The sequence below is a fragment of the Bubalus kerabau genome, chromosome 2 (genome assembly GCF_029407905.1).
Source record: "Bubalus kerabau isolate K-KA32 ecotype Philippines breed swamp buffalo chromosome 2, PCC_UOA_SB_1v2, whole genome shotgun sequence".
NCBI lineage: Eukaryota > Metazoa > Chordata > Mammalia > Artiodactyla > Bovidae > Bubalus > Bubalus kerabau.
This window is the reverse complement of record NC_073625.1, coordinates 75406645-75416764: the sequence shown is the minus strand read 5'-3', so window position 1 is coordinate 75416764 and position 10120 is coordinate 75406645. Positions and strand designations below refer to the sequence as shown.

General features: G+C 38.1%; 1 pseudogene; it reads right to left on the bottom strand.

Annotated features, from left to right (window-relative positions):
• Window positions 1-7081: 7081 nt before the first annotated feature.
• Window positions 7082-7557, bottom strand: LOC129644770 (peptidyl-prolyl cis-trans isomerase FKBP2-like; annotated as a pseudogene).
• Window positions 7558-10120: the final 2563 nt, after the last annotated feature.

Here is a 10120-nt window from a genome sequence, read left to right as displayed (position 1 = left end):
GCCCTGCCCATGTTTATGGGATGATTGACTATAGAAGATGCTTCTCTTTAACTTTTTGTCTAAATATAAGGCTGAGGTAGACTTCAAAGAGAAAGAATGTAACAGATCTTTCATTTTATAGAGGGAGAAAGTTGGGCACCTAGAAGTAGAACATTTTGGTAAAAGTCACAAAGGTAGAAGCCAAGGTTAAAAATTAAATTTCTTAAACCTCGATATTGTGCTCTCAACTTTTAAAATAACTGGAATATATCCATATTTTTGACTATGCTAAGGGATTAGAGAACAATTTATATATATTGTTCTGAAAATAATAAACAACGTTTATTGAGCATATTATTTGACAGGCACTATTCTTTATATAAATCATTTTGGTAAATCCTCACAGCAATCCTATAAAGTAACATTATCTCAATTTTACAAGTAATATTTCATATATAAGAAATATGTATATGTTTATTGCTGTATATAAAAATATATTTGTATCTATTTTTTTTGATGTACCTATGTATGTATGTATCTCTCCACCTATCTTCCATCTATTTATTTTTGTGTCTACAAAAAATAAGTAAATGCAGAGCTGGTTAAGCACAGATATAGTGTGTAAGAAGACTATAAGACTATGTAAGAAGACTCACTCTATTTTTCCCCACAAAACAACACAATTAGCCAGAAGTTAAGCTTAAGCAAAGAACAACAAAAATACTAGGACTGAACAATAGTATCTCAGATTAAATATCTTTATTTTGAAAACATAAACATGTGTTCTCAGGTGACACAGTGGTAAAAAAATCTGCCTGCCAATTCAGGAGACACAAGAGAAGCAGGTTCCATCTGTGGGTCAGGAACATTTCTGGGAGTAGGAAATGGCAACCCACTCCAGTATTCTTGCCTGGAGAATCCCACGGACAGAGGAACTTGGTGGCTACAGCCCACAGGGTTGCAAAGAGTTAGACATGACTGAGCAACTAAGGATGCATGCATGCATCACATAAGCAACCACTCTCTGATTTTACCATCACAAGTTAGTACTTTCATGGTTGTCTTCTCCTGCTAATTTATCTGGGTCAGAAATGATAAAAGTGTAAATATTTATGGCTGCTGCCACTGTGTCTACTCAGCACAGAATGATGGCTCTTCATTGCTACCCATCTTGTAAAATCCCAATCAAAATAGTATATCAATCTGGGAAAGTAAGTTACTTCATACAGGAAGACATTTTAATTTGGAAAGACAAAAGAAAGCCCTTGGATATAGTTGAGCCTGGAATGCAAGCAATATTATTTGGAAGAGGGCTAGGGTTGAGCTAAGTGCTATGATGGGTACGCTTCAGAGCAACAATCTGCTCCCGACCTTCGTAGAAATGGAAATATGACATGTAATCTTTGTGCCTCGGTTTCTCTGCTCAACATAGTGTTTTTAAGAGATGCATTCATTGTGTCACATGTATCAGTTTACTTTTCATACTATTATTGTTATTGAGTATATGACCAAACCACACATTGTTTTATGTATTCCTGCTGAGAAGCACTTAAACAGTTTCCAGTTTGGGGATGCAATTGACTAAAACGGCTATAAACCTTCATATATGAGTTTTTGTGTATAAAAATACTTTAAAGTTTTCTTTTTGGTAAATATCTACAGAAGGAATTGCTTTGACAAAGTAACTTAATGTTTAGCTTTATAGGAAATGCCGAACATATTTCCTAGGTAGTTCTACTATTTTACCCTCTCATCAGCAATATGAGTGTTCTAGCTGCTTTACATCCTTGCTAACATTTGGGCTGATCAATTCCTTCAGTCGTTTCTAATTGACGTTGATGTGGTGTCTCACTGTAATTTAAGTTTGCATTTTTCTGATGACTGATTTTAGTGAGGCTCTTTCTGTGTGCTTATTCCACTTGAATTTGTTCTTTTGTGAAGTATCTTTCAATATTTTACTAGTTTAATATTTTGTTTTTCTGTTACTGAACTGTAGGAGCTCAGATATCCTGGACTCAAATCATCTGTTGCGTATTGTTCCAGCCTTTTCATTTTCTTATGGTGTGTTTTGATGAACAGGCGTTTTTAACTTAAAGTCCAATGTATTGTACTTTTTCTTGTTAATGTTCATTTTGCCTTTTCTCATAATTTATCCAAGATTCCCAGAAATATTTGTCTATGTTTATTTCTAGAAATGTTATAGATTTGGACTAATGTTGTATGTCTGTGAATATCTCAAATTAATTTTTTTATTATTGTGAGATAATGGGTATTAAAGTTAATATTTTCTCATAGCTTTGTTCCATTTTTTCCAGATCACTTGCTGATAAGAATTTACCCTATTAAATTGCTTGGCTGTGTGTTATGGAAAATCAGTCTCTTTCTGCATTTTCTTTTCACTTGCACTAATCTATTTGCCTGTCGTCCTACCAACATTGCCTTGTTTTGATTACTGTAGATTCACAGCACCCAACAAACAAATAAGAACTCTATTTTTGCCCTTATTTCTGCTTTCTGGTGTGCCACCTTTGGCTATATGCTTTATCATTCTTTAAGGACATAGAACAAAAAAATTTGCTGTCGTGACATTTTATATCTAGTAACCTAAAACTCCAGCTGTAGTTAGGTTGGGCTTCTTGGATAGTTCAGCGGTAAAAGAATCTGCTTGCAATGCAGGAGACTTGGAGACGGTGGCTTCAATCCCGGGTCAGAAGATCCCCTGGAGGAGGAAATGGCAGCCCACTCCAGTATTCTTGTCAGGAAAATCCCATGGACTGAGGAGCCTGGTGGGCTACAGTCCAGAGGTCACAAAAGTATTGGACATGACTCAATGACAAAACAACTTAAACTTCCAGCTACATTGGGCATATAACCAGGCTTCTAAACTATAGCAAGAGATAATTTGACCATTTACTTCATTATTGCATAATAGGTAACATTAAAGATCTTCTGAGGTAGAGAGTTTCAAACTTTTTCATATTCCACTTTGATTTATTCAGTTTACACTTTAACTCATTTGAGTTCAGTTCAGTTCAGTCACTCAGTCAGGTCCAACTCTTTGCGACCCCATGGACTGCAGCACACCAGGATTTATTTCCATCACCAGCTCCCAGAGCCTATTCAAACTAATATCCATTGTGTCAGTGATGCCATCCAACCATTTCATCCTCTGCCGTCCCCTTCTCCTCCCGCCTTCAGTCTTTCCCAGCATTGGAATCTTTTCTAATGACTCAGTTCTTTGCATCAGGTGGCCAAAGTATTGGAGTTTCAGCTTCAGCATCAGTCCTTCCAATGACTATTCAGTACTGATTTCCTTTAGGAATGACTGGTTGAATCTCCTTGCAGTCCAAGGTACTCTCAAGGGTCTTCACCACCACCACAGCTCCAAAGCATCTATTCTTCGGTGCTCAGCTTTCCTTATAGTCCAACTCTCACATCCATACATGACTACTGGAAAAATCATAGCTTTGACTAGACGGACCTTTGTTGGCAAAGTAATGTTTCTGCTTTTTAAAATGCTGTCTAGGTTGGTCATAGCTTTTCTTCCAAGAAGCAAGTGTCTTATAATGTCATGGCTGCAGTCACCATCTGCAGTGATTTTGGAGCCCGAAAAATTAAAGTCTGTCACTGTTTCCATTGTTTCCCCATCTATTTGCCATGAAGTGATGGGACCAGATGCCATGATCTTAGTTTTCTGAATGTTGAGCTTTAAGCCAACTTTTTCACTCTCCTCTTTCACTTTCATCAAGAGGCTCTTTAGTTCTTCTTCGCTTTCTGCCATAAGGGTGGTGTCATCTGTGTATCTGAGGTTATTGATATTTTTCCTGGCAATCTCTTGATTCCAACTTGTGCTTCATCCAGCCCACATTTCGCATGATGTATTCTACATATAAGTTAAATAAGCAGGATGACAATATACAGCCTTGGCATACTCCTTTCCTGATTTGGAACCAGTCTGTTATTCCATGTCCAGTTCTAGCTGTTGCTTCTTGACCTGCATGCAGATTTCTCAGGGTACAGGTCAGGTGGTCTGCTATTCCCAACTCTTTGAGAATTTTCCACAGTTTGTTGTGATTCACATAGCCAAAGGCTTTGGTATAGTAAATAAAGCAAAAGTAGATGTTTTTCTGGAACTCTCTTGCTTTTTGGATGATCCAATGGATGTTGGCAATTTGGTCTCTGGTTCCCTGCAAGTATCAACTCCTGAAAATGTGAATCTTTAAACTTTGTGATAGACTCTTAATTATAAACTTGCTTAAAATAATAATAAAGAGGAAATATTAGTTTATATAACAGAAAAATCCAGAAGTAAGAGAGTCAGCTTTAGGAAGAGTGTCATAACTGCTGTCTCGGTCTTTCTCCTCTCCCCAACCCCTCTCACCATCAGTTCTAGCTGTCTCTTCACTCTTTTATTTTCTGTGTTGGTTTCAATCTCAGGCAAACTTTCACTATATAGAGGCTGTTGGTGGCTCTTGGTTTATCAACTTAGCTTCTCTTTTCAGTGATTTCTGAAAGAGTCTTGGGCTTAACTCCCTCGCTTAACTAGGATCTTATAACTGTCCCTGAGCTGCTCATTGTAAACGTGTTTGACTGGATGTGTCTACTTATCATCCTTCAGAGTAGGGTGAAATGAGGCCAGACTTACCTGAATTACTTTTCAAGCAAAAATAGAGGTCATAATTGCCACAAAAAAGGGGGAAAAGGCAGGCTGAACAGACAAAAACAAGAGACTATTTCTATAGTTCATGATACCAGAGTTAAATTCGATGACTGAAAGTGAAAATGAAGTTGCTCAGTCATGTCCGACTCTTTGCGATCCCATGGACTGTTGTCTCCCAGGCTTCTCTGTCCACGGGATTTTCCAGGCAAGAGTATTGGAGTGGGTTGCAATTTCCTTCTCCAGGGGATCTTCCTGATCCAAGGATCGAACCCAGGTCTCCTGCTTTGCAGGCAGATGCTTTACCCTCTGAGCCACCAGGGAAGCCCTAAATTAGATGACTATGTTGCAGTAATTATTTTTAAAAGAAATTTCATTTCATAATTTTCCTTCTACTCTTTACCTTCTGTCCCAGGACATGAAGATACCCAGTTTCTTCTTGCCACGTAACTCAAGAGATCTTGAATGTAAAATTTATTTTAAAACACTGAAGTTATTTTATGTCAAAACTTCTGATACGTATGGTTTAACACAATGTGTTTTTTTTGACTTTTCAGTAGCATTTCCTGGCCACTAATGATAGTGGCATGAATGTATTGCTGTGCTATCAGCAGTTCTAGGCTGGTTTTCAATAGTTTAAAATGTAATTTCTCTGAAAGAAATTTCAGATAAAAAATTGGCATTCTGATCTCTGCAAGTATGCTTCATTTTTATAGTGATTAAAAAGGTCCATTTAGTTGATTTGTCAGCCTTGTAAGAACTTTCTGTTAGATGCTCATCCAAGTGCTTTGGCAAAGGGCCATATTATATGGATAAAAGGGGAGGAGAGTTTAAATCTTTTTGAATAATTTTTTAGTCTCTGATGCAAATTACCCAAAGTCTACATGTACATTAACTCCAGCATTACCTGAAGGTTAAACAAACTTGTTTTACCATCACTTTTGATCTCTGGACAAAATGGATTTACGTTTCTGTAAATCCATGTAGCTACAACCATAAGTCACTGTCCTAAGAATACGTTAAGGGTTTTCTTCAAATATTATTGCTTAATAAAAACATGCTAGAAAATGAATCATCATGCCCTCAATAAACATCTCTGTTTAGTATTAAAAACTCACCTTTCTAATTTCTTAGTCAAGGCCTGAGAGTCCCTGGATAAATTGGACCCCACTCCAGATGGTACGTTAAGCAATCCATTCTACTTGGCCAGCATTTAGCTCAGAGACCAGCAAACTTAATTATCCTATCCTTATTTGTAGAGTTATTTCACCTTAGCACCTTCTAGCTCCAGAACACATCATAATGTAACAGAACTCTCTGGAAAATTCATTTCTCTTATGGCCATTAGCATCTGTTTTTTCGACCTCCTCCTTGCTTTCCCTCAGCATCTGTTTACAGTCCTTCTGGCCCCTTTCATGGTAGCCAATTATTTTACAAAGGGCCCCTTTCCCTCCCCTTTGTTGTTGAAAACATCAATTTCTATCTCTCTACTCCTTTTTAAAAAATTTTTAAGTATATTTCTAAATATGAAAAAACAACTAGAAGATCATTTTCCCAAGAGACTCTATTGAGAAGAATAATCAGAATCATGCAAGCTGTTTCTTTCCCTTTTTCCCCTGGTAAAACCACTACACTGGGCTTCAGAGATTGTTCACTTGGCAGAGGGAAATAAGAGGAAGGGCTTCTAGTAGCAAACTGGTTGCGACCCTTGTAATCCCAGTGGGACATCCAGGTCAATGAAAAAGGGAAGCAGAGATCTTCAATCACCTCTTGGATCTCTGTGGGTGTGTAGTTCTCCTGATTTCTTTGATCCCTGTTTTCCGGTGCTGCCTTGGGGTTCTTCCAGACATCTAACACAAAGATTCCTAAGATCTTCCTCTGATGATTGCTTCTTCTTTGATGTCCTGGGTTTCCCAGGACCTGCTGCTGATAAAGTGACCTTGTCCTGTTCCTCTTCTATGCAATATTGCTTTCTTGTACCTGTAGCTCTTGGTCAATGCATTAGACTAGTTGTCCAAAATGAGACACAAAGCATTTCTGCTTGTTTATAAAATAGTTTCTTATAGGTTATGCATAGGCATTCCATTATCCTACCATGAAACTTGATTCTCTATTATGTGTCATTATCCATATAAGAAGTAGCACAAAACAGTGGGTAGATATCATAGGTCTTGATGACAAACCGCCTAAATTCAGGTCCTAACTCCAGTCATCATCAGCTGTGTGACCTTAGAAAAGCTACTTAATCTCTCTGTGCTTTGGTTTCCCAATCATAAAACAGATGAAATAGTAACACTCAGTCAAATGTTATTGGAAGGACTTAGTGTCTACCACGCTTGTCTAAAATCTACAAGACAGGAAGTACCCTAGAATTAAGAGATTTTTCTTTTCTTTTTTTTCTTTTTTGGGGGGAGGGGAAGTTTAAGGGTTTTTTTTCTTTCTTTAGACAGTCTGGTCCCTGATGGGGGCCTCTCCACTGCCCCTCTCCAGTTTGGCTACAGTTCTGAATGTCGCTTGATTTTGAGCAGCTCCACCTCGAACACCAAGGTTGCACCACCTGGAATCTTTGGGGGAGCTCCCCGCTCTCCATACCCCAGCTCTGATGGAATCACCAGCTTCCGCTTTTCCCCCTCACACATCTCTAGCAGCCCCTGGTCCCAGCCCTCGGTGACCTGGCCTGTGCCCAAGGAGAAGACAAAGGGCTGGTTCTGGGGCAGGCTGCTGTCAAACTCTGTTCCATTTTCTAGCTTCCCCGTGTAGTGCAGCTGCAGGACGTCCCCTTTCTGCGATTTGATGGGACAGTGGTCTACCCATTTCCTGACTCCAATCTGCAGCTTCCGTTTGCCCTCGGCCCCTGTGGCCATGACCAGGGCGCTCAGGCAGATGGACAGTACTGTCAAGATCTAGCTCAGCCTCATCTCTCTCCTCACCACGCCCCCCATTTTTATTTTTTAAAGAAAAGTTAAATAGAGTCTATGTATCACACAATACCCCATGAAAGAGTTTGAGCAGTAGAGTCAGACATATTAATTATTCTACAGGACAGTACACAGATACTCACACTAAATTGAATTTAAAAAGACTAGAAATAGTCACATAGCTGTTCAGGTGAAGTTTTGCCATCAAATGACTTTAAGTTAGGTCAGGTATTGCTGTCAAATGAGTTGTGAAAAATGTGTTTCAGCTGGAATTGCCTGAATATAGTGTTTAGTTAGGGGTTTAGTACATAACAGGAACTTCCCTAGTGGTTCAGATAGTGAAGAATCTGCCTGCAATGCAGGAGACACGAGTTCAATCCCTGATCAGGAAGATCCCCTGGAGAAGGAAATGGCTACTCACTCCAGTATTCTTGCCTGAAGAATCCCCATGGACAGAGAAGCCTGGCAGGCTACAGTCCATGGGGTCACAAAGAGTCAGACATGACTGAGTGACTAACAATTTCACTTCCTACATAGTAAGCTCCTCAGACATTGTCTACTTTTTACAATTACTAGTATTATTACTCAGTCAAAACATTTATTGAGTGTCTACCACACGCTATTTATTCTGACACGTTATTGTCATATGTCATAATGAGCTACTTGATTGAGGTCAGATCCCTTTCCTTTTCATCAGACTGTTTAATTAATTAATATATATATATTTTTTTTAAAGATTTGAGTGAACGCTTTGGAACTTGAGGAGAGAGATGCCAAAAGATTTTTTTCTAACAAAATTGAAAAAATTTTCTCCTCCAGATAAATTTAATAATCAGATAATGGACCTCATTGGTTTATTTTTTAAATTTTTGTTGTGTAATTGACAAAATTGTAATACATATACAAAGTATACAATGTGATGATTTGATATATGTATACAGAGGTATGAAATTAGCATATTCCCACCAAATTAGCATATTCATCACCTCACATATTTACTTTTTTTATGAAAACGTTTAAGTTCTACTTTCTTAGCAAATTTTAATTATACAATACAGTGTCACCAACTATAGTCACCATGTTGTACATTAGATTCTAATCCTGAGGTGGTAATGGCTCCAGGCAGAACTGGAAATGGCTGCTAATCCCATCCTGAAAGAAAGTGAAAGTGTTAGTTGCTCCATCCTGTCCAACTCTTTGCGACCCCATGGACCGTAGCCTGCCAGGCTCCTGTGTCTGTGGGCTTCTCCAGGCAAGAATACTGGAGTGGGTTGCCACTCCCTTCTTCAGATGATCTTCCCTACCCAGGGATAGAATTTGGACCTTCTGCATTGCAGGCAGATTCTTTACCATCTGAGCCATAAGGGAAGTGCAATCCCATTCTAGCCCTCTTCAAGACAGAGTGGTTCATCCTTCCTCAAGTTCTTCCAGCACATCTGGTCTCTGCTCGTGAGATGGTCCATCTCACTCTTATATTTGAGATGACAGGCTATGTCAACAGCCAGTTGTAACACTTTGTCTTCTATTTGAGCCACTGAGAGGTGGGCATCTTCTGTCTTCTACTGGATATTACATGGTGGCAAGTATGTGAAAAATTTCATGGCAAATTACAAAATACACAAACTATAGAAAACCACATGCTCCTGTTTTCCTCCTTACTTATATAAATGACACCTTGGGACTAGGGTAAAGGAACACATGGCATCATTCACTGCTAACAACAGTTCATTGAATCGGTCTGTTCACAGATGAAAGAAGCCTTGTTCCAAGCTAACTGGCCAAGGTCTTAACCTGCAGGACAGTCCTCATAGATTTTAAACCTAAGCGTATTCAGTGACCTGAATAAGTGATCATCAGAATTTTTTTCAGCTAACTTTCTATAAGTAGTCTGGACTCTAGTTTTCATTTTTTAAAAAGGTTACTATTTTATGATTATAGACCAAACTAAAGGAATAGTCTATAAATTTTTCTGTAAGTAGGTTGGCCCTTGGTTTTCATTTTTTTACTGTTAAATAACCACAGATTGAATACAAGAAATTACATATGTACACTTATATATACATACAGATGGTATTATAGGATATATAGATAATAAAAATATATCTATATATTTTATATATAGATATTTAATTCTATATACATTATATCTTATCTATTGTTTTATCTTATATCTATGTATTTTTATATATATTTCTATCTATCCATAGATAGAAATACAGTTATCTTCTATTAAAAGTCTGTCTAGACTTTTTCCTTTCCAAAACCTTTTTTTTCAGTATACATCTCCTCTATCCACTCAGTGAAATGTGAAATTCACTCAGGAGGCCACTTTATTCCTAGCCTAAAATTCCTGATGTTCTGAACACTTGATATGGTGCCCTTTAGGATTACTGCCAGTTGAACCTAAATTCTGTGGCCATTACCCCGCAAAGTACATCAGGCTGTGAGACAAGCTCTTAAAGGAAAGTAGTTTTTCAAGCTACATTATGGTGCTTTTAAAGGGAATAAAATCCTTAATGAGAAAATGAGTCTCTTGAGACTTCTGGCTCCAAGGTCAGCTCCGCAC